This window comes from Pelodiscus sinensis, chromosome 3, assembly GCF_049634645.1.
Source record: "Pelodiscus sinensis isolate JC-2024 chromosome 3, ASM4963464v1, whole genome shotgun sequence".
Lineage (NCBI taxonomy): Eukaryota > Metazoa > Chordata > Testudines > Trionychidae > Pelodiscus > Pelodiscus sinensis.
In genome coordinates, this window is record NC_134713.1 from 73,704,077 (window position 1) to 73,729,009 (window position 24,933).

Below are 24,933 nucleotides of genomic sequence, written 5' to 3' on the forward strand. Positions count from 1 at the left end.
CCCCCTGCAACACCCTTTGGGATCAGGACTCCCAATCTGAGAAATGCCAGTATCCCTGTGAAATCTGTATAATATGGGTTAAAAGAAGCATACACAAGACCAGATTTCACAGGGAGGGTATGTCTACACTACAGCACTAATTTGAATTAACTTAATTTGAAATAGTTCATTCGAACTAAGCTAATTCGAAGTAGTGCATCTAGACCTAAAAACTAGTTCGAATTAGCATTTTGCTAATTCGAACTAGCATGTCCACATTGAGTGGACCCTGAACCGAGGTTAAGGCTGGCCGGAAGCAGTGCCGGCAGGGCATCAGATTAGGACTTACAGCGTGGAGCTGCTGTCTCAGGCTAGTCGAGGGCTGTGCTTAAAGGGACCCGACCCCCATCCCGGACAGACAGTTCTCAGGGGTTCCCCACTTGCAAAGCAGTCCTGGCTTGGAGTGCCCTGAGTGTCCACACTTGGCACATCATAGCACTCAGCCATCAGCCAGGCTGCACTTGCCGCAGGCTGCCATCTGGGGGGTTCACTCGGGGGGCTGCAGGAGAGCTTCCACCCTGAGGAGCCTGCAGAGTAACCCCAGTCCTCCCAATCGGGGGCTCGTACCCCATTCCTCCCTCACCTCCTTCCACTTACCCCTCCCTAGCCCCTTCCTGATGTACAAAATAAAGGACACGTGTGTTCAAAATTAGAAACTCTCTTTATTGAACAAAACTTGGGGAGACTGGGAAAAGGAGGTGGGAAAGGGGAAGAGAGAGGGTGGGAGAGGGGAGGGCAACTAAAATGATCAGGGGTTTGGAACGGGTCCCATATGAAGAGAGGCTAAAGAGACTGGGACTTTTCAGCTTAGAAAAGAGGAGACGGAGGGGGAATATGATAGAGGTCTATAAAAGCATGAGTGGTGTGGAGATGGGGCATAAAGAAAAGTTCTTCATTAGTTCCCATAATAGAAGGACTAGAGGACACCAAATGAAATGAATGGGTAGCAGGCTTCAAACTAATAACGGAAAGTTCTTCTTCACAAAGCAAATAATCAACCTGTGGAACTCCTTGCTGCAGGAGGCTGTGAAGGCTAGAACTAGAACAGAGTTTAAAGAGAAGTTAGAGAAAGTCATGGAGGTTGGGTCCATGGAGTGGTATTAGCCGGGGGTAGAAATGGTGTCCCTGGCCTCTGTTTGTGGAAGGCTGGAGATGGATGGCACAAGACAAATGCCTTGGTCATTGTTTCGGTCCATCCCCTCCAGGGTCCCTAGTGTTGGCCACTGTCGGCAGACAGGCTACTGGGCTATATGGACCTTTGGTCTGACCCAGTACGGCCATTCTAAGCTCAGGGCTCAAGGTCGGGGGTCTCACTGGACCATCCTGATTTTCATGCAAACCTTCTCCTGGGTGGCCAGGCTGGCAGCTCTCCTGCCCTAGACGGCCACTTTCCTGTGCCTAGTGCGGACATCGTGGATGAGGTCCACGATCTCCGCACCAGACCAGGTGGGCGCCCACCTCTTGTGGACCCGGGCAGGCTCCCAGGAGCCGCCAGCCTGGTCCTGGGAAGAGACGGAGGGCTGGGTGGCAGCGGGTGGCTGGTTCGTGCCGTGCCAGGTGCAGGGTCTGCTGGCTGGGTGCTGGCAGGCTTGCACCTGGCATAGGCACCGTAGCCAGCCTGTGCCCCTTTAAGGGCTCCGGGGCCGGGAGGGGTGCAGACGAGTTTCCCTGGTGGTGCCCAGAGTGGCCACCAGGGCAAGCTGGGGAGGGCTAGCCTCCCACGAGTTCGAATTAAGTGGCCACACGGCCCTTAATTCGAACTGCTTAATTCGAACTAGGCATTAGTCCTCGTAGAATGAGGTTTACCTAGTTCGAATTAAGCGCTCCACTAGTTCGAATTAACTTCGAACTAGTGGTTTGTATGTGTAGCACCTATCAAAGTTAATTCGAACTAACATCTGTTAGTTCGAATTAACTTTGTAGTGTAGGCATACCTGGAGAGACTAGACTTCATGGTTGGTGATGCATTTTTCATGGCCATGAATTTGGTAGGGCTCTAGCAATAACAATGAAGCAGGATATTGGATTGATATACTTCAGCCAAGATTAATTGGAAGGTAATATTAGAATTTATGCTAGTCAGGATTAGTGCTGGAATATAATTGTCTATAAAGAATAATGACTTTTTATTGTCACCATAACACACATTTTTTGATCATTTAAAACATTTCTCGATTCTTTTGTTCTCCATTCTTCAGCTGTCAGTTTTCAGCACTTTGAATTATCAGCAACAACATACTTGATGGCTGGATTATGAAATATTCTTTCCAATTATCTGTAATTATTTGTATTCTTATTTTTAATAAAGAGGTCATTGCTTGGAGCTACTAAGCCAGTATTTGTCATGTGGACTGAATATAGGCCACATCAGTTATCATTAAAATGAATTTCTAATTTTTTTTGTATGCACTGTTGTTCCAGTTATTAGATAGATGAAATAAACAAAAATAGCTGCCAAATGATTTTAACTACGAATCTATTTTTGGTTTATTTTCTATAATCTATATTTTCTCTGTGCTGCCAGGGAGCCACATCTATAGCATGGCATCACTCTGCAGGCACCCCACCCTCATTTCCTTCCCTTTTTTGCAACCCAGAGTACTTGAGGAAACCTTTTTCTTGTGATCTAATGTATTGTCTGAGGTGTAGAGATAATCTCTCAGCTTTTTCATGAAGAAGTTGCTTTTTAAAGTCTCCATTTCATCCCAGGTGTAAGATGGGAAAGGAAACATCCAAAATCTTGAAACATTTTATTGGACAAACAAAACATTCCTACCCCTCTCTAGTCGCAACTTGGTTAAACAATTCCACAGCCCCCTCTTTTGTTATTCAAGCAGGCTTCCCTACTCAGCTGGCTAGGTTCCATCTTTGCTCCACAGAATCTTCCATGGACCTTGACTAATATGCTTCCTGCCATTAGCACAGGCAGCCCTGACTTTCCTTCTTAGGGCTGTGCCGGGATTCAGGCAGACTTTCCTAGCACAGGAATCTCCTTCTTTGTTCTGAGTAACAGAACAGGAAACCTCTGATCTACCTTACTACTTTCTAGGTAAGACATTTTAATATGTTCATAATCACTGTCTGACCAGCAACACCACACAGCTGTGTGTTATCATGTTCAGGAGGAAGCGATGTGATTAACACTTGGCCCCCATTCTCTAGTTCATCTGCTGGTTTCTTGATCACTGATTTACTTAAATCATCAAGCTATGGAACGTGATTAAGCTGGCTTCTAGCCCCACCTAACAATGACAGGCCACCCTTCTAAAGGTGGAATATGAACCTTCAGCCACTGGTTGCCACGATTTATTTTAGGATGTGGTGTTTGGCTGCTCCACTATTTTTTATTACTCCTTACTACATATAGTCAAATATATATATATATATATATATATATATATATGTATATATAGTTTTGCTGGGAACAAATAATAAATAATGCTACATTAATTAAAGTTGAATTTCAAGGAAAAAAATTGGCAAAAGGAGTTATGAAGTGAAATATGCATTAAAGCAAAATGAGTTTAACATGATTAATTTTATTGCAATAAATAGAAAATTATTTTAATTGCTGGGACTATTAATTGCAGCTGTTGCCTTACTGGTAAGCATCTGAACATGGCAAACTTTCAGCTGAATATGCTAGTTGTTGGAGCCATAAGCATAATGAAGACATTAGTTTTATGGCTCATACTTCCTAAATATCAGATAAGGTTACTAAAATAAATAAAAAACAAATAAAATACAACTTTGATGTATACATAATTTAGTTCACATTCAATTTTTTAAAGTGCATATATGACCATGATCACATGCAATTTGGTGAGCAATCCCTAGGATTTTTCACTTCATATAACCACTGGAACACCTTGGCATTCACACTATCCATTTACTGCCTGAAATTGAAATCAGTATTCAGGCTGATGGCACCTATCCAATCCAGACACAAAGACTTTTTTTAAAAAAAAGAATAAAGCAATATTTAGCTCAATTCTCAAGGGAACTCCTTATACAACTAGAGAAGAATGATGACTTAGGGTTTAGGGTGCTGGCATATAATTTAAGGGACCCACTTTCAGTTTTATAGTCCAGTATGTGGTTTCTGTTTTACCTAGAAATGACTCACTTAATCTCCCTGGCCCAGATCCACCAAGGTATTCAGGTACCTACATTCAAAGTTTTGATACTACCGTGATTTACAGAACTTTCATGTGATTGCTATCTAATCCTGTAGGTACCCACTCACTGCCTACATTTTCAGGGCTGAATGTGGTTTCAGCAGCAGTTCCTATTGTTTCATCTGTCTTACTCCAATAAGGAACTTAGGGTATGTCTACACTACCACCCTAGTTCGAACTAGGGTGGTTGATGTAGTCAATCGAAGTTGCAAATGAAGCCCGGGATTTAAATATCCTGGGCTTCATTTGCATCTTGCCGGGCATGGCCATTTTTAAATCTCCAGTAGTTCGGACTCCATGCCCGCAGCTACATGCGGCACCGAGTAGGTAGTTCGAATTAGGTGTAACGGTAGTTCGAATTAGAAAGCCTAATTCAAACTACCTACTCCGTGCCACATGTAGCCGCGGGCACGGAGTCCGAACTACCGGGGATTTAAAAATGGCGGCGCCCGGCAAGATGCAAATAAAGCCCGGGATATTTAAATCCCGGGCTTCATTTGCAACTTCGATTGACTACTTTAACCACCCTAGTTCAAACTAGGGTGGTAGTGTAGACATACCCTTAATGTGCTAGTTGGATTATCCTGAATGAATGGTGGCTGTCATACTCACCACCTTCAATAAGGTGTCACCCAATATCCATTATAATATAACAACATGACCAACCAAAAAAGTGGAGATGTAAATATTTGACAAATATGGGGTATATGGCATCAGATCATGCTGCTGAGCTGTGTAGTTTAGACCTCAGAAGTTCCATTTCCTAAAGATGCAGAGATAAACATGCTGTTGAGGCAAATCATCTAGGGAGTGATCCATTAATTTCAATGGGTTTTGAACTGAGCCGTTAGTCTCCAAGACAAAGAGTGGTACATTATCTATGCAGAAATCAGCTATCTTCAATATTAGAGGTTTATTATTGGGGTTCTAAATTCTCACTCAGGGTTCTGAATTCTCAGTTGTCATTATGAACTCTAATTTGGCCGTGTATGTCATTTTGAGCAGTAGCCTGATCAGTGGAAAATTTAGATTCTGAAAAGATGGAATCTAGAATTCCTCCTGGTGGAACATTTACTGTAGTGGCCTCACCAAGCATACTATCTCCAAAAGATATCAGGCCATTTGATTATAATAATACACTGCACAGTTTTGTGACAGTACCAATAAATAGAAACATTTGATCTGGAATTCTTCATTCTTTCTTAAATAAAGAAAGCTAGTTCACGTGCATGCCTCAGATTAAAATCAAACTACTCAAAGTTTGCTCTGCTCTAATGATGACTAATTTAGCTAGTTAGATAACCATGGTTAAGGCATCCTTTTTGTAGCAGGAAGAGGTCAATTTGAAATGGCATGTTTTGCTTTTATTTATCAATGCCATGTCTTCTAACCAGCACTGAGTGGCATTTAAGCTTGGCTTGTTCATCTGTACAAAGAAAGTCAGGTATACCATGTCTATAACTTTTCTATAAAATTGAAGAAAAACCCAGTTTAACATAATAATGGATTTTAAATAATGAAGCACAAAAATGCACACGACTTCCTCTATTTCCTTCTTTAGGCTACATATTTTCTAATACAAGTTCAAATGTTTCTTCTCACTTAATGACACTTTATAGAAATAAGTGTGCATGCATGCATGCATGCATGGACAAGGACAGTGCACATGGGAGAAATCAATGCTTTGTTCTAATACTGATGCTGATACAATCACCTTCAATGCTGAGCAGAACATTACTCCACTGGTAATCCCAATTAAATATATAGATTGACTTACACAGTATTTCATGGACCTACTACTCGGTCTCCGAATCTGCCCTATTACATTTTAGTCATTTGTACTAGCATGAAGAGTTACTTAATTATGGAAGGTGAGAATATTTTTGTCTTTTTATCTTGCTATATTTTAATTCTGAATGAGCAACAGCAAATTACTTGATGAAAATTAATGATTATCTGTCCTTTTTTAAAAGAATTGACCTAATTATAAATTGTATATATAATGAATTAGTAATTCATTACATAACAAGCTGTCAAAGTTAGCTCATTAGTGCACCTTCTGTTATGGTTGGCGAAGCTTGCCATACATAGCAATTCAATTTATGGAAATATATTCTGTATTTTAGGATCCTTCGCTAAGACCATGATGATAAAGTTAACTTCATTTAGCCCATCCATTCAAAATTACATTTTTCAGCATTTAATTTTCCAATTGTTTTAAATATTATGTTATTAAACTTGGCATGCAAATTTAGCGCTCAACTGTTTTTTTTTAATATCCCAGACAAAACACTTGCAGTGATTTGTTATTTCTCTCAGAATACTTTTTTCTTTGTTATGCTCTGAAAAAAAGACACCACTGGATTTTAAAATGAGAATTTTTGAGAAGTTTCAGGATGGTACCTAAGGTTAACTTGTCCATTTAGGTGATAGGATATGAAGAAATAAACATTGAAATGTCTGCAATATGAATTTTGGAAATTTGCCACTAGGCTTACACAGGTACATTTTTATAACAGTTCACTAATACATCATTCATTTTCACTCTGAAAATTTCACTACTTACCAAAATTTTACTTATATGTTTATTATGGACCCTGGGGTTTCCTAATGGTATAATTAGAGATTATTTTGCAATAGTTTTCATTATGTTAAAAATTATTCCCAGGAAACATATTCCTCATAGAAATACAGTACTGTTAAAAAGATCTAGGGGATTAAATGCTAGGGTATGGAGCAGAAAATAAAAATGTTATTACTCACACATAAAACTCTAAGCATGATAATAAAGACAAATGCAAAGTACTCCACTTAGAAAGGAACAATCAGTTTCACACATACAAAATGGGAAGTGACTGTCTAGGAAGGAGTTTAGGTGTCATAGTGGACAACAAGTTAAACATGAGTCAACAGTGTGATACTGTTGCAAAAAAAGCTAACATGATTCTGGGATGCATTAACAGGAGTGTTGTGAGCAAGACATGAGAAATCATTCTTCCACTCTACTCCACTGATTAGCCCTCAATTGGAGTATTGTGTCCAGTTCTGGCACCACATTTCAAGAAAGATGTGGAGAAATTAGAGACGGTCCAGAGAAGAGCAAAAAGAATTATTAAAGGTCTAGAGAACATGAGCTATGAGGGAAGACTGAAAGAATTGGGGTTGTTTAGTTTAGAAAAGAGAAGATTGAGAGGGGATGTAATCGAGGTTTTCAAGTATCTGTTAGCTGTATGGACATTGTAAAATCAAAATGAAGTCTGTACATGTAAGAACAATTCAAAATGGAACCCAAGTGACTTCGCTGTCAAAACACCACCTTTGCACACCGCATGTGGCTATGCTCACAGCACCACCAAGCTGCACATGGCACTGAATCTGCACAAGGCCCCAGAGTTTTGTACTTGGTACGCCTTGCTTTTACACTCGGGACCTTCAGAGTTTTCCTGCCTTGGGCTCTATAAAATCCAGATTCCTGAGGAGATCAGGTCGGCAGTTGCCCCTACCATCCTGGAGGAGAGTCGTTCTGTCGACGAAGACCATGGTGAAGGCCCAGTCCAGTTACAGACCAGACCCAACTCCATTGCTGCCCACTGGGTGCTTTGGCCCACAGCTGTAGCAATAGCTCAGCTCAGTGAGCCTCAATTACCTGCTTCTCCCCACACCATCGAGATTGGGACCACAGAGCTCCTTCCATTGTTCTGCGTCTGCTGTGGCGAAGGCCATTTAAGGCACCCAGAACTTCTCTGCCTGCAATTCACAAATTGTACGCTGGTCTGTTGCAAAGGCAGGAACTAAGCAGTGAACTGAACTGTTTGCCATACCACTGCTAACACTGGAAGATCAGGTTAGTGTTCCTCCCCTGAAAGCTACCATCAGCTAAAGGATTGAAGGTCCTGAGCTTCAAGCTGCCTCAGACAGACTGAGTATTAAGTTCTGCTGCTTGTTATATCTATTCTGTCTTCTATTATATCAGAGGGTGAGGGATTGTTTTATCTGTTCAGTGTTTGTAATCCATTGTTTTAATTTACTTATCTGTTGTACTTTACAATATATTGTTAAATTTGAACATCATACGTGTCTAGGTTTATTTGGACTTGAGCTGAGAAATCCGCCACTGACAGATACAGTGGTTTCCAGGTTGGACCATCTTCTGGGACAAAGGCATTTAACATAATTTAAGATCAGGCCCATTAAATTTAGTTTACTAATTCACCTTTGCTGGTAACATATCTAAAAGGGTGTTACAAGAAGGAGGGAGAAAAATTGTTCTCCTTGGCCTCTGAGGATAGGACAAGAAGTAATGGGCTTAAACTTCAGCAAGGGAGGTTTAGGTTGGACATTAGGAAAAACTTCCTAACAGTCAGGGTGGTTAAACCCTGGAATAAATTGCCTAGGGAGGTTGTGGAATTTACATCAGTGGAGATATTTAAGGTCTGGTTAGACAGATGTCTGTCAGAGATGATCTTGACATTGCTTGATCCTGGCATGAGGGCAGGGGACTGGACTCAATGACTTCTTAAGGTCCCTTACAGTTCTATGATTCTATGATTCTAAGTGGAAGCAAAATATTACTGAAAGATACCATTATGTTGTGTCTTGGCATTTTGATATATATTGTATTCATCAACATCACCCAAAAGACATTGATTACCATTAATTATCTCAATAAACAGAAATAATCTATTTCAGTTTGAGCCATATTTCTTTAATTCAAGTGGACTTAGTCCATGCTTGATTAAGAGATAGTTTATAACTTTATTTCTTAAACAGCCTTGAAAGTTTGAGAAGTTTTTAAAAATCTCAAAGACAGTTGCAGCTGACACTATTACAACTATTTTTAAATAGGTATATCTATTAGAGGGGAATAACACTATATTATTTTCATGATAGCATAGTCACCTGGCATCAGCCCAGTCTTTGTGATTCAAAAGCTGCACTATCTCTTTTTGGAGGTCATCTTACTTCCTGTGGATAATTGATTTTAAAGCAGACAAAGACTCTAGGAGTCTAGGAGCTAGAAGATTATGTACTCTTACCTCTGAAAAGAGGGCTTATAGACTCATAATATGTTAAATACACTGACAAAAGATCAAGATTAAAATTATAGATATAAATAGTGATGGAAGATACCTTTCTTTCTTTCATACCTTTTGTAACATATTCATCTAAAAATGGATAGAGAACTACAGTGTAGGTATGGGTTAAGCCTTCAAGCAGATAAAATATACCAAGCACACATTTCCCAGAAAAATCTGGAAATTTCAGGAACATACATAGAGTTCAGAACAACAGTTCAGAGGTTTACTACAGAAGAATCATCTTTATGAAGTAAGAGAGCATGTATTTTTTTTTTTTTTGGTTTATCATTCAGAGACTGGGGTCCTTGTAACTTCTACTGTAGTAAAGAAAAGATTTAATCATACCTTCAGCTACAAAAAACAGATGTATGTGATACATGTGAGTAAAGGATGTACAACAGTTTTTTCCCCTAGAACATACATTTGAATGTGTGTGCGCGCATGGGGGGGTGTTACCTTCTGAGGATAATTAGGGATTTTGTGCGTTATTTCTTAAAACAATATGATATACATGTTATATCAAAGGAAGCTTTAGGGAGGAAGTTTAACCTTCCCCCTCCCCACCCTCCGCTTTCATGAGGAATGTCAAGAATCCTGGAAGAGACATGGGGGAAACTATTGATTGGGGAATAACATCTACCTGAGTTCATCAAAACAAGAAACATTTACTCTTCCCAAAGGAAAACCTTTAGGAGGATACTAAATAGTTTTAGAAGCCTGAGCTGAGGAAAGGAAAGGGGAGGTCAAGTGAGTTGTTAGAAAGCTACTCAAGAGCCATCAGGAAGAGCTGCCAAAGGATCAAGGACACACAGGCTATGCCTACACTGTGAGCTAGGGTTATGATTTCCCTACTCATGAACATGTACTCCCATGAAGTTAATCAGTACAAATAACACTGAGACCATGAAAGCGAGGCTTAGTCATACCTCTGCTACCATTACCCACGGTACTCTGGCTTCAATGATACTTATACTTCTTCTAGCTCAATGAGATCCAGGGAATGTGTACACTCAAATAGGGGAATCGACCCCCTTGTTCAGAGTGTAGATGTAGACATAGAGAGATGAAAGAACTGCAGCAAGTAGGCTGGCTTGTCCACTCCAGAGATGGAAATAAGAAGGACCTACTTAAGCTATGGATAGAGAAGTTAAACTTGGGTAAAAGGTGTCTTCATTTGTGTCAAAGAAATGCTACTTCTTTTTGAATATGCTGTTTTTGAGTCATATACCTCAGCTACTGCGATACGTCCCTACTGTAAAAAGGCTTCTGAGTGACATGTTACCACAGAAGTGAATAGGTGAGCTACAGTGTTTGGACTACATGGCTCCATGCAGAGAGGCAGAATACAGCTAAACCTGTCTCCAAATGGGTGCATTTGAGAAAGGCTAAACCGAGTCTAAGGTGCATCAACCCTGTAACTGTGACAGCTCTGGATAAAAATAAATAATCCTTTATAAAAATCAAAGTTATTATGCTGTTATCCTCAAGAAATACCCCAATTTTTTTGCCATTGAGATGTACCACCTTCAAATACCTGACACTTCCAACTGTAATGAGGTATTTATCAACAACTGAGTTGCTCCAGTAGTATTTTGTGATGGTTCTGTCACCAGACCAGTGGACTGTGACCAAGAGTTTAGCAATATAACATCTACTACTGACTGTTATGCCTGAGTGGACATGGATTTTGACATGCCTATACTTACATTTTTTTCTTATGTGATTTGCTTTAGGCTCTGATAGTATTGGATTTAACTGGTTTGTAGGAATCTGCATCTGTCACTAACCAAGAGATATGTTAGTTAAGACAATGAGTAACTGTTGGCCTATTTATTCAAATATTACCTGAAAAGAGATTTAACTAACTATTTTACATGGTTTTTTTTTTCTATTTCATGACATCATTTTGCCTAATAAACAAAGGTCCTATAAACCTTGTTCCAGGATTTCCTTGGGACCATTTCCCACCTGAAAACAAGAATTACTGATTATGTTTCTGATTATTATAAGGCAAATATTAGCATACCTTTGACTAAACAGCTGTCTCATCTCTCCCTGCATTATGAATCTCTGTACAGTGTTTCTCCAGAACTGTAACACCAATGGATATGACCAAGGCAACACAATCAGGAAGCATCATTCCAGCATTCTTTGTTATGAGCTACTAAATTTTTAGCCCTGGGAACGGGACAGAGATGGACCATGGATCTGTTCAGCAGTTGAAAAAGTCAGTTCCTCCTTGCTGTAGTTTAACATGTACATCTTGAAAAGAATTCAAGAGTTTGCAAATGAAAGAACACCATTGCATTCCAATAAAATAACCCCTCCTTCCTGGGAAACAGTAGGAATTTCCTTGAACCCAAATGATGAATGGTGCAAAAGCATATGCCTATTTTTCCTCTGTTTTTACCAGAAAATCCTGTTTGAGTATATCCATGTTAAATAGCTTGGCAGTGGTATGGAGAATTTAGGATTTAAATTTATCAGGGGACAATAATTCCAAAGAACAAAGACCAATAGATACCAAATCCTCTAAAGTAGAGTAATTCCATGAATTGCATTGGAAACAGTGATTTACAACAGCTGAGGTGCTGGCCCATAGAATTTATCAAGCCCCTCAGAGTTCCTGTTTTATCCAATATCACCCCTATTATTGTGTAGCTCAGCTCTGTGTTTGCCATTCCTTATTTCCTTATCTAAGACCAGAAAGATTTTAGTGTATAGATTTAGATGCCTTCACACTCAGGAAAAAACAACAAGGAGTCCTGTGGCACCTGAAAGACTAATAATTTTGTTTGGGCATAAGGTTTCATGGTCTGGAGCCCACTTTGTGAGAGGCATCTGACTGACATGGCTACCCCTCTGAAACAGTCAGGAAGTGGATCTTTATCCCGGAGGTATGTTAGTCAGAGGCAGGGGTGGCCCTAGACTAGCCGCCAGCAACTGGTGCCCTAGGCGAACCATGCAATCGGTGCCCCCATCTCCAAACCCCTCAATGATCTTGCCATTTAACTTGGAGCCCTAGGTGTCTGCCTAGTTCGCCTATATGGAGGGGCCACCCCTGGAGAGGTCTCTAATAGGAAATCTTAGCAGTAGAATCAGGAAGGAAAGTCTGAGGTTTGGGGGCAGTCCATGTCAGGATGTGATGGCCAAAGAAGCTTCTAGGGAGAAGGCACATGTATTGTTTTGGACCCGTAAGCTCTTTTTTAACATAATATATTTGGAAAGGAAATCCTCCCTGATACACCATGGGGCTCTTCAAGAAATCCTTAAATATTGTTGTCTTGTTCTTCCCTGCTGAGGTAAGCTTTTGTTAGTGGTGGACTGGGCCCCCAGGCATGGAAATAATTTAGTCAGACATATGTCTCATAGGCAGAGGCAGCTTCAAGATGTTCTGTATAGTTGTCCATTGTGGCGCCTGTCTAATTCTCTTGGAGACCTGAGTCTAGATCAAAGCAATTCTCCATGACAGGGATCTGCTGAAATTAGGTTGATAAGGTAAGTTGAATCAGTATGAATAGCTGACACAGAAAGTCTCAGGTGAGGGGAGGAATGTCTCTTTTCTCTGTATGAAGTATCACCATGTGTCAATTAAAACAAAACAAAACAAAAATATTTCACATGGGATCTAAGCTTTATTTATAGTGGGGAGGACTGCCAGCTTGTTAATCACAAGGGACTGAATGCCATCTTCTGATGCCAAGACATAAAGTGACACTGATTACCCAGTGGTAGAAGAAATATGGTATTACTCCCAGAGGTATAAAGAATAATTTTAATTATTCAACCTCTTGAAGATTGGGTAGCTGTACTTTAAACACTTCTCATGTTTCAAATTATGATTTTCTATGCATTATTCAATTTCAGCTAATTTTTAAAAATTCATTTTCCATTTCTTCGGTGTCTGAATTAATGTGCTGGGGAAGTTGCTGAGTGCAACAAAAATGAGAGCGGTACTATACAATTTTACAAGCTGCAATGTTGTTGGCTATTATATCCTTTTCCTTTACAATAGCCTTTGAAATGAAAGATTCACCCTTGTCAAGACCCTTCTCTTTTGAGACTGTGTTTACACAACACCACTGTGAAATTCAGCTTCAAAGAAGACAGAAAAATCAATTCAGACTTCACAGTTCAGTTAACAATTTAGAGCTTTGCCTCTGTTGGAATGGGAGGGAATAAAAATTAAATTTCAGGTAATAAAATACATGTAAAAAGATTACTGTCATGAGAGATTAATATAAGTAAGGTTTATACATTTAATGTTGGACTTAGCCACCAAGGTGCCTGTGAGAGAGAGAAAGAGAGAGAGAGAGAGTGTGTGTGTGTGTGTGTGTGTGTTTTGGTTTAAAGTCAAGAAGGCACTTAACTGGTTTCCCAAATGTTTTTCTGAATTGGGGACCAAGGGTTTGATTCTGCACAGTGCTAACAATTCTGGTTCTGCACTTCAGCACATTTGGAATACTTCCAAAGGTAGTATTTAAGCAAGTTTCTGTGAGGGACAGATTGCCAACTGTGACCATGTGCATGTGAGGTGGTGATCCAGGCAACAAGTTTCTGTTTGAGATTCCCTGCTCCCATGCTTACCACGCCCTTCCACAAACCAGAGTTTCAGGGGAGTAGCTGTAACTTATACCTCTAGGCTATGTCTACACTACGAACTTTTTGTGGAAGAGGCAATGCAAATGAAGCACTCATTAGCATTTTCTCTCACTTCATTTGTATAATCTCTTCTGATCCATTTTGTTCAAGAGGTTTTTGTGCAAAAACAAGTAGTGTGGACGTGCCCATTTTGAACAAAAAACCCTTTTTGCAAAAGATCCTTATGCCTGTAAACTGCCTGTAATAATTCTTCTTTTAGCGCAAAAACCTCTTGTGCAAAACGGATCAGAAGAGATTATGCAAATGAAGCATGAGAAAATGCTAATGAGCACTTCATTTGCATTGCCTCTTCTGGAAAAAAATGTAGTGTAGACATAGCCCTTGTGTAAGGTCATATATCCTTAAGGGTATGTCTAGAATACACGCTTCTTTTGAAAGAAGCTTTGTAGAAAGAATCTTTTGTAAAAGCTTCTTTCGAAAGAGATCGTCTAGACAACCACAACTTTTTTGAAAAAGCCATCCACTTTTTCAAATGAGAGCACCCAGGCAATCTGGATGCTCTCTTTCAAAAAAACCCTGTTTTCAGTCAATAACGCCTTTTTTCGGAAGAGCTCTTTTGAAAAAAGGCATTCTTCCTCGTAAAATGAGGTTTACTACTGTCGAAAATACCACCTCGTTCTTTCAATTTAATTTTGAAAGAACGCAGTGTCAGTCTACATTCAGGTGAAGTTTTTTCAAAAACAGGCCACTTTTTTCGAGAAAACTCTGTAGACTAGACATAGCATAAGGATCTTATATCAATGGAGGATCTAGTGCAACTGCACAATACCTCCACCTTAAGAATGCCTTTCACATCAAAGGCAAAGAGAGGCATTGGCAAGGGAAGTGACAGATCTCTTCCAGTTTTGTACCAATGGAAAGTTCTCCCAGATGGGGGGATTCATCACTAGTCTTCTCTGACTGCTTCAAATCACTTTGTGCACATTACGTGTTCCTAATGATCAGTTCTCAGATGTTTTAAATATTGAATTCACAAAAAAATTGAATTGTTCCTGTGATATAATGGGGCTACTGAGGTGTGATATAAACATGAGAGCGCTCAATTTCATTACTGAATTTTATATTGTTTATGCTGTGACAAACAGCACCATAGTATAACAAATTTATTTATGATGTGATATTAATTCTTACCTGATTTATATAGCTCACTTATGTGTTTTATGGCATTTTATTTTCTTGGGAAGGAATTGTATTATGTAAATGTCTTCTGATCCAGATGAATAGAGCCTTTGATGTGTAATTTGGTGTCTAATTAATTACATAAGTTAATATGAAATTTTATCAAAATCAAATATCCATATCTTATCATCCACAATTACACAAAGTAGAATTCCATGATATTGTTTGCATGATGAGGAGGAGAGGGATTCTGCAGTTTATAAGTATTTTTAAGGGATGGTTAATATCAGGTTGTTATTGAATAAAACCACAAGATTCTCACCTCTCATAAAATATAGCTGTACTGCAGTGAGTCCATCATTAAGAGCCTGAGTAATAGAATTTCCTTGAAAAGTGTATCAAATCTGAAATGTTCTCAGAAGGAGTAGTACCTTTAATTTACTCATAAGGCAAACTTCAGACTCACCTTTGTACACATTGTAAGATGTTAATATGCTCCTCCATGGTTTGTTCCATCTAACCATGCTTCACTGCTTCTGAATTAGACCATTGTAAATTCAGTCACTGTGCTGAAGACTGAATACAAGTCCTCTTCTGAAGAATCTTTCTTTTCTTTACATTTTAATAATTATGTAATGTGAAGGTAGTATATCTTCAGCTACTTCTGAAGGGTTCTTTGTGAAGAATTGAAACCTGTGATATGATATTCTAGAAGTAGATGGAGAAAAAACAGCAGAGGTTGAGGATCCTAGCACAGGCCTTCTACCAAGCTTTACACAAGAATAGATTGTTATATATTCTACTTAACTTTATAACCCTGTTATTTAGATTTAAATATTTGTTTCCCTTTACAGAACTTCTGTTGCAAAGATAACTTGAATTAATAATTTAAGTTTTGTCACCCTGAGCCAGTTGAGCATCTGGCTTTAGTTATGCTCCTGAAACACACTGAAGTCATAAAATCATAGGGCTGGGAAAGAACTCAGGAGGTTACCAAGTCTAACCTCCTGCCCAAAGCAGGACCAGCCCCAATTAAATCATCCCAGCCAAGGCTTTGGCAAGTTGGGACTTAAAAACCTCTAGGGATGGAGATTCCATCACCTCCCTAAGTAACCTATTCCAGTGCTTCACCACACTGCTAATAAAGTAGTTCTTCCTAATATCCAACCTAGACTGACCCCATTGCAACTTGAAACCAGTGCTCCTTGTTCTGTCTTCTGTCACTGCTGAGAACAGCCTCTCTCCATCCTCTTTGGAATCTTCCTTCAGGTAGTTAAAGGCTGCTATTAAATGGCACAAAAGTCGCAATGGGTTAAGTTTGACTGTGCTGCAATTCCTTTAATTTCAATTAAATTATGCCCTGTTTTAGGAGAACTAAATTTGGCCCAAAAGTTTGTCAGGGATGCAGGAGCTTAAATTAATATTAATACAATTACAACAATAGCCTGGAGGCAGACTTCCAGTTTTAGAATCATCTCCTGAGCTGTTTCAGTTTCAGAGTCATCCCCGGAGGCGTTTCAAACTAAAGTAATTGCTTTGGTAGCTGCTTCTAATCCAGGAAAGGCATACCTTAAACGTCAAGCCTAACCTTTCAAAATCAAATTGCCTAACCTTCAGCTGATTTCTGAATCAATTCAATTGTTTCAATTCAAAGAACTATTTTTCAATGTACAAAATGCTGTTAAGCACAATAACCTACTTACTGGGTCCTACTTACTGTACTATACATTAACATTCCAGGATTGAAATAGCACTAAAAATGAGACAGTATAACAAAACAAACTTTTTAAAAGCATACAACAATGGTGCAAAAAAGGAGCTAATAGTCCTCGGAAGGACATCTTGGATCTATTTCCTGCAATGTTGCACTTTAATAGCTATTTAAACCTATGAAGTGAAAGTAAAGAAGGTATACAATGCACCAAATCAGAGTGACAGTGTTTTATACCAATTCTTTTCTACTCTGCACGGGTATAAATGACTACAGATGGTGCAGGAAAATGAAGTCATAGAATCATTGAAGAATAGGGTTGATAGGAATCTCAGGATGTCATCTAGTCCAACTCACTGCTCAAAAAAGGGACAACCTCACCTTCATTCAGCTTGATTTGGTTGGGCCATTCCAAATGATCTAAAAGAACACATTCTCTCTCCCCACCCCTATTATTTTACTTTTACCAACATTTAAATCAATTTAATTAATACTCTTAGAAAAAAGGTGGATGTAGGTATGAAAGTTGAGGCAATTTCCTGCATATTCTTAGGAAATCTTATCAAATTAATTTTAATATTTTAAAACAATTTCTATTAAATGCAAAATGTAAGTATTATTGTGGGACAGGATTGTTTGCAATCCCTCTTGGGAGGAGATATGAAGTGAGTCCTGGGAATTCAAAGGACCTTGCCGAACAATGTACTATGCAGGAAGGACAATACATGGGAAAGGGTTTCTCTGGGGAATATCTAAGGAGAGGCTAATGCAAATTCCACACATCCAGGGTGACAGGGAAAAGCAAGATGCTTACTAGAAAATAACACAAGACAGATATATTAACTTTAGGCTGAAGAAATCCATGTTGCCATGGCTGCCAAATGGCAGTTATTCCAGGTTAAGACACTTGGCCCTGGTCTGCATTAGGGAGTTATTTTGAAATAACCCCCTTTATTTCAAAATAATAAGCAGAACATCCATACAACCAAACCCGTTATTTCAAAATAATGGCTTGTTTATTTCAAAATCTGTACTCCTGTTTTCTCAGGGAATAATGCTTATTTTTAAATAATTATTTCAAATAGTGTTAGTGTGGATGATCTGCAGCTTCTATTTCAAAATAGCTACTCACCAGAGTAATTTGAACTGATTACTAGAGCTTTAAGTCGAGGTAGGGCATCCATAATAAGGGAGCCTGCCTTGGGATAATTTCGAGGCTCCCCCATAATGGGAACATGCTATTTCGATTTTGTTATTTCGGGAGTTATTTCAAATTGAGTTATTTAAAAAAATTACCTAGTGTAGACATGCCCTTGGACTCAGTTAAGAACCTCCTAGAAATCCACTGAGGCAGTTAGGTTGATTGAGACAGCTGGAACCAGTTAAGGGCTGTCTGAAACTGATTTAAAAAAAAAACTTCCCATTCAGTAGGGGTGAGGTGTACCAAGAGCTATGTCAGGAGGCTGTAGTGCAGGAGAGCTCAACAGAACAAACACTGTCAGGTACCAGGAACGAACCCTCTGGATACACCGCCCAGTAGATAGAGCTTCGGGTCAAAAAGTGATGGAAAAGGTGGACCCCACCACCAGGGGGAGAGAAACTAATTTGGGCAGTCTATCTGGTTCCTCCCTACCTAGAGAGGCCTTCAGAGCCTAAAAAATTGCCTCCTTCCCTTTGCTTGCTAGCCATTGATGAGAGTGGCTAAAATATATTGTTCCATGCCCCTGAAGTAAGAGGACTGACAACTGTAATGAGCCACTGAGATGAGCAGTTAGAATCTGAAATTTCTGGTTTCCCCAGAAGGAGAAGAAAATTCTCAAACTACTGACACCCAGAAATGCTGGCCATCTCAGTGAATGGGAGCTCCATCACAACTATTATATAAAGACCCAGAAGCTACCCATTAAGAAGCCTACTGATTACCTTTTCCCAGAGCCTGGAAATCAAAGATTGGAGCTGTATAAAAAAAATAGCTGAACAGCTCAGCCCGAGTTCTGGATCTGCATCTGAAATAGTTATGAATTTGTAACCATGGGGAAAACCCAGATGTGAGTTTTGAAGGACTGGCCCTTACCAGAATTTAAGGTTGGAGATGGGGTGACATGGTAAACTTTTTAGCATATGTGAAGATGCTTGCGATGGGGCATATACACCCCGCACCGTTCAGGAGGGGGTTAACTCAGCCCGGAGGGTAGGGGAGGCCACACCCTCTTTAGTTTACTGGGCATGCTCTGGTTGCACTAGTATAAGAGAGAGTTGCTCAGCTCAGTTGGGGAGGGGGATCCAGAGGGGAAGGAACTCAGGACAGAGCTTGGGAGCAGCCCCAGCCCCAGCCCCAGCCCCAGCCCCAGCTCCAGCTCCAGCTCCAGTTCCAGCTCCAGCAACCCCGCCCTCCCCCGGCCAGTGAAGTCATCAGGGAGACATCAACTCGCTGAACAACACCACGAGGTCCACACTGTTTACTGAGAACGATAGGAAGTGGTCCAGGGCACACGATTGTTTTTCAAGAGCTCAATACGCTTTGACTGGAATCCTCGCTGAGCTGGCAGTAGATCTTCCACTGCCAGCAGGGCCCTAGGCTGGGACCTGGTAGAGTGGGAGGGCCCGGGTCTCTCAAACTTCCCCAACCCCACAATAGCAGAGCTGCTCCTAGGCTCCTTGGGGAGGCTCCCCTTTGAACTGGGCCTGCAGAGCCATCCGTACCCTGAGAAAGGGAACTGTACTTTTGGAGTAGGCTGGTGAGGCTGTATTTGCCCTAGTAGAGAGAACTGTTCTTTGGGACTAGACCAGTGTTGCTGTATTTGCCCTAGTAGTGGGCACTGTATTTTGGGACTGGGCTATATTTACTCTAATAGGGGAAGTTGTACTTTGGGAGTACTAGCAAAAGGTGCCCTGGGGACGAGGATACCCTTTGTCAATGCTTCTATTGTTTAAATATTCTTTTACTTTAATGCTTTTTTCTTAAGAATAAATGTAGTTGCTTAGAAAGAATGGTGTGGTAACTTGTAATTGCAGGCAAATACACTGGTAATAGCCTCTGAGAATGCAAAGCACAGGTGATGGCCTTTTTGATAATCTGGCTTGCTGGCGATAACACATGGATAAATAGGGAAATGCACAGACTAATCAGGAGTGAGTGAGACACTCAGAAGATGTGCAAGCTGGACTCAAAGAAGCTAAAATGGATGCCCAGGGTGGACCACAGAGAAGAAATAATAGATGCAGTTGCTCAGAACTGGGACAATGGGTTCAGATCTCAAGGTAAACATTTATCTTGGATAGTGGCTTAGAGTATTGTAATACATATTTGATGTAATTATTTTACTGAAAAATATAGAATACAGCTCTGCCAACTGTGAGTGAGACAGAAAATAGTCATCTCTATACATTTCTATAAATTAAACAGATATGGGACAATTATTTAGAATTTAGTATTTGTACATTCCAGGTACATAGCAACACAACTATTCATGATAGTGGAATTAAATTTGGGTTCAAAACTTTGATTTTTAGATTTCACAGGTTGTAAGGCCAAGGAGGGATCACTATTTAGTCTTGCCTCCTAAATAATAAAAGCCTCAACTTTCTTTCAGCAAAATCATGCTCCTGGCTGTGCTAGAGCATATATTTTAGAAACATGTCCAAAACTGATTTAAAGTGAATCTGAGCTATAGAATTCATGTCATCCTCAAGTGGGAGGAATCTCTGGGGTGTGGATAGTATCTCAGCTGGTGACAGTTGACATAGCCTGTTCCTTCACAAACCTTCTTAGCTGCCACACACCATACATTGATATCATGAATGTGCAGGGATATGTTGGTGGCAGGAGGCTTCAGGCCTGCACAATACACCTTCACAAATGTTATAGGATCTTCTAGAGACCATCACCAATCAGTGTAAGTTAGAGAAGCTCTGAAACTCAACTTCAGCATTAGAGTCTGGGAAGTATAACTTGTTCTCTAAGGGTACGATCCCAATACAGCGTTATTTCAAAATATCTAATTTTGAAATAGTTAATTTGAAATAAGATATTTCGAAATAACACGTCTACAGAAAATGCATTTCGAAATAGCGTTTTGCTATGCTGATTGAACACTGAATCGCATTTAAGGACAGCTGAAACCACTTCTGGCAGGGCATCAGGTCAGGAGTTACTTTGTGTGGCTGCTGCCTGAGGCTATCTGAGACCTGTGGTTAAAGGGGCCCCCTTGGACAGCCGGTTCTCAGGTTACCCTGTTTGCTTGCCTACCTCATTGAGGGACAGTAAAGCATTTTTTTTCTCTGTGTGTTCTAGTTGCCCTCTCTTGGGACACCACAGCACTCTGCAGCATGGAGCCGGAGCTGACTCTGGGCACTCTCATGTTTCTTTTGGATGTGTTGCTGCAAGCCTGGCAGCAGTTTCTGCAGGCTGCCTCGCAGCATCTGCTGCAGCCCAACCCCCAGGCCATCATCCGGCCCCTCCTGGGGTACATGGAGGAGCAGCTGCAGCTCCTGGATGACATTGTGGCCCGCTGCATCTGGTGTCTGGACACCAGCAGTGACTGGTGGGACCACATCATCCTGGAGCGCTGGGGAGACCAACAATGGACCCAGAACTTTAGGATGAAGAAGGACACCTTCATGGAGTTCTGTGAGTGGCTCACTCCTGTTCTGCGGTGATGGGATGCACCATTCCCCTCCAGAAGCATGCGGTCATTGCCCTCTAGAAGCTCTCCACACCCAATAGCTATGGATCCGGGGGGAACAAGTTCGGTGTGGGGAGATCCACCATCACATCAGTGCTCATGCAGGTATGGCAGTCTCCAGCCACTGTGCCAGGAGTGGGAGTGCAAGGAGGGGATGGGCTGCCCTAGGGAAAAGATGGTGGTGAAAGTCCCCTCCCTGAGAGGGTTTGTTCTGTCCCACCCACACTAAGGACTGCCCGGTGGTCAGGGTTACAGAGGGGGTTGCTCCTGGGGAGTGGGGGAGTGGGGCAATGGCAGGGAGAGGCCACCCTGGCACCCCAGTGACTCTCAGTTTTGTATGTCCCTCTGCAGGTGGTCAAGGCCATCAACAGAGTGCGGCTCTGTAGAGTCATCCGCCTCACTGATGTGGACACTGTAATCGAGGGGTTTGGTGGCCTGGGCTTTCCCAACTGCGGGGGGCAATCGACAGGACACACATCCCCATCTGTGCCCTGGACCACCACGCCTCCCTGTACATAAACAGGAAGGGATATTTCTTCATCATTCTGCAGGCTTTGTCTGACCACCGAGGCCACTTCGTGGACATTAACGTGGGGTGGTCTGGCAAAGCACACGACGAGTGGGTTTACTGCAACTCCTCCATGTGCCAGAGGCTGCACGCCAGGACTTTCTTCCCCGAGTGCCACATCAGTGGGGTGCGGCTTATCTCCTACAATCTTGGTTCATGAAGCCTACACGGGACACTTCAACCCTTCTCGACAGGTCTTCAATGCTAGGATCGACAGAGCCTTCATTGTGGTGGAGGGTGCCTTTGGCCCACCGAAGGCCTGTTTTAGATGTTTCCTCACCCGCCTGGACCTCTCCGAGTGGAATATTCTGCACATGGTGGCAGTGTGCTGCACAGTTTGTGTGAGAGGAAGAGATGTTCTGGTGCCCCCGAGCTGACTTCTCTAGTGGGTCAACTAGGTCCATCACGATATGCTCAAAGGGGGCCTTGATAATAGGCAGGGGCACCAGGGCTGCTATCAGGTGCGGCCTGAGTCCATGCAGTTGGCACTCAGGACAATAGGCACAATATTTTCGGACCTCCATGTACACTCCAGGCCCATAGAACCTTCTTAGGATCTTAACCATGGTTTTATCAACTCCTAGGTGTCCGCCAATCAAATGGCTGTGAGCCAGGTCTAGCACCACTCTCCGGTGGTTCCGAGGCACCAACAGTTGTTCCACTACTGGTTCCTGGCCTGGTACAATTCGGTAGAGCAGGTCCCTTTAGAATATATAATATGGTCCTGGGCCCCTTGCTTCTTCCTACTACCGGAACCCCATTTACTTCTACTACTTCTTTGCGTACATTCTGGTACATGGGATCATTGGCCTGGTCCTGCTGAAAATTCTCAAGAGAAGCCCCTATCTGCCCAAGCTCTGGTGGGCCCTCAGCCTCTTGCATCCCTGGGGGCTCTGCTGAGCTGGGCCCAGCTTCAGGCTCACCTGCCTCTTGTCTCACACCTCTGCTGTTTGGCTCCACCTCCGGTCCAACTAGAACTGGGCTTTGTTTTGGGGCCAAGATTCGCGTGCCCAGGCACTTGGTCGTCCTCCTTTCCCACCTTGTTTTCCGTGGCTTCCCAGGCTCAGAAAACAGGTCATGTGAAAACTCATGGAAGGCTGGGAGTGGGCTTTCTTCCTCTCCCTCCTCCCTAGGGAGTAGATTGCTAAACCTAGGGAAGTCCTGCCCAATCATGACTAGATAGGGGAGCTTTGGGACCACCCTGGCTGCCACTCTGGTGCTGGTCCCCTTAATTTCTAACATCATGGGAGTAACAACGTCCCCATGAACACAGGATATCCCTGTATGCTTGGCCCGGCACAGCTGGTCCTGTCCCATCAGTTGCCCTGAAACCAAAGTCATAGTGCTCCCTGAGTCCACCAATGCCATGTTCTCTATGCCATTCATATTTACCTGCCGAGTGTACTGATGGGGGGCCATCGCTACCCCTGCCAGTGTTATCAAGCTGCAGGGGCCCTTCAAATCCCCTAGGTCACACTGCATAGGTTCCTCGATATTTGGACATTGTGCTGCTATGTCCCCCACCTCCCCACACACATAGCACCAGTACCTCATGTGGGGCATCCCCTTGTCCCTGGGGCTGCTGAGCCTCACCCCTGGCCCTTTCTTACCCCCGTCCCCAGGTCCTTTCACAGGCTCCTGCGACTCATCTGTCTCTTTCCTCCCAGAACAAGCCCATGATCTCCGCACTGGACCATGCAGGCGTCCACCTTTTCCACCCCCTGGCAGGCTCCTGGGAGCTGGCAGACTGGTTTTGGGGAGTGGTGGAGGGATGGCTGCACTGGCTGCCTCACTCATGCTGGGGCCACTGGGTCAGGTGCAGCAACTGCTGGCTCTAGGCTGGCAGGCTTGGAACTGGCACAGGCACTGTGGCCAGAGTCTGCCCCTTGAAGTGCTCTGCGGAAGCAGGGGAGAGGAGAGGAGTTTTCCTTGTTGGGGCCAGAGTGGTCAGCAGGGCACTCTGGGAAGGGCTGGAGGCCTCCTATTTTGAAACAAGAGTCTACACAGTGCTTATTTCGAAATAGCAATTTTGCAATTGGTGCTATTCCTCGTGGATAAGGTTTACCAATTTTGAAATAAGCCTGCCACTATTTCAATTTAATTTCGAAATAGAAGTTTGGCTGTGTAGATGCTGGTAAAGTTATGCTGTGTAGACAAACCCTCATGCTCATCTTGATGAGAATGGAATCTGGGCCATATATTTAATCTGTAGAATGTGCGTGTTTATATTAGAATATGTTCTGTTTTAACTGATATGTTTCTAGTATTTGAACTGCATTTTCACTTACTTGGAAATATGATAAAAATGAAATATTCTGGGAGATTTTCAAGTGTAAATATCCTTGGTGATATAGTGTAGTGTGCCATTTGTCATTTGATTTAGATCTAATAAGAAATTAGATTATCTCTGCAGAAAGCTATATTATAAAAAAGAAATATTAGTATCCTAGCTATCTGCCTTTAATTTTAGAATCAATAAGTGAAATTTAAACAGACATGTTCTTCATATGCTCCCTTAGATGTGCACAAACATCTTGGTTTCCAGTTTAAACTAATCACACTACAGGACATTTTGCTGATTAATGGGCACATGATTGACTAGAATCATCTATAATTATATATTTGTCTATTGCAGCTGCTTAGAAAAAGTGCATTCATCACAAATGCCATGGTTTAATTATTTAATTTTCACTGAGATTAAACTTGGCATTCAGGGGAGAGGGTGTTTTAGATTTGATTTTGACAAATAGGGAGGAACTGTTTGAGAATTTGAAAGTGGAAAGCAGCTTGGATGAAAGTGATCATGCAATGGCAGAGTTCATGATCCTAAGGAATCGTTGGAGGGAGAACAGTAAAATGAATATAATGGATTTCAAAATGGCAGACTTTAGCA

At 41.7% G+C, this 24,933-nt stretch overlaps 1 long non-coding RNA gene across 1 annotated transcript in view; it reads left to right on the plus strand.

Annotated features, from left to right (window-relative positions):
• Window positions 1-24,491, plus strand: part of LOC142827840 (uncharacterized) — a 44,654-nt gene extending 20,163 nt beyond the window's left edge. Inside the window, exons 2-3 of the long non-coding RNA XR_012902610.1 lie at window positions 21,082-21,577; window positions 21,824-24,491. This is a non-coding gene — a long non-coding RNA (uncharacterized LOC142827840). The remainder of the gene's footprint in view (window positions 1-21,081; window positions 21,578-21,823) is intronic.
• Window positions 24,492-24,933: the final 442 nt, after the last annotated feature.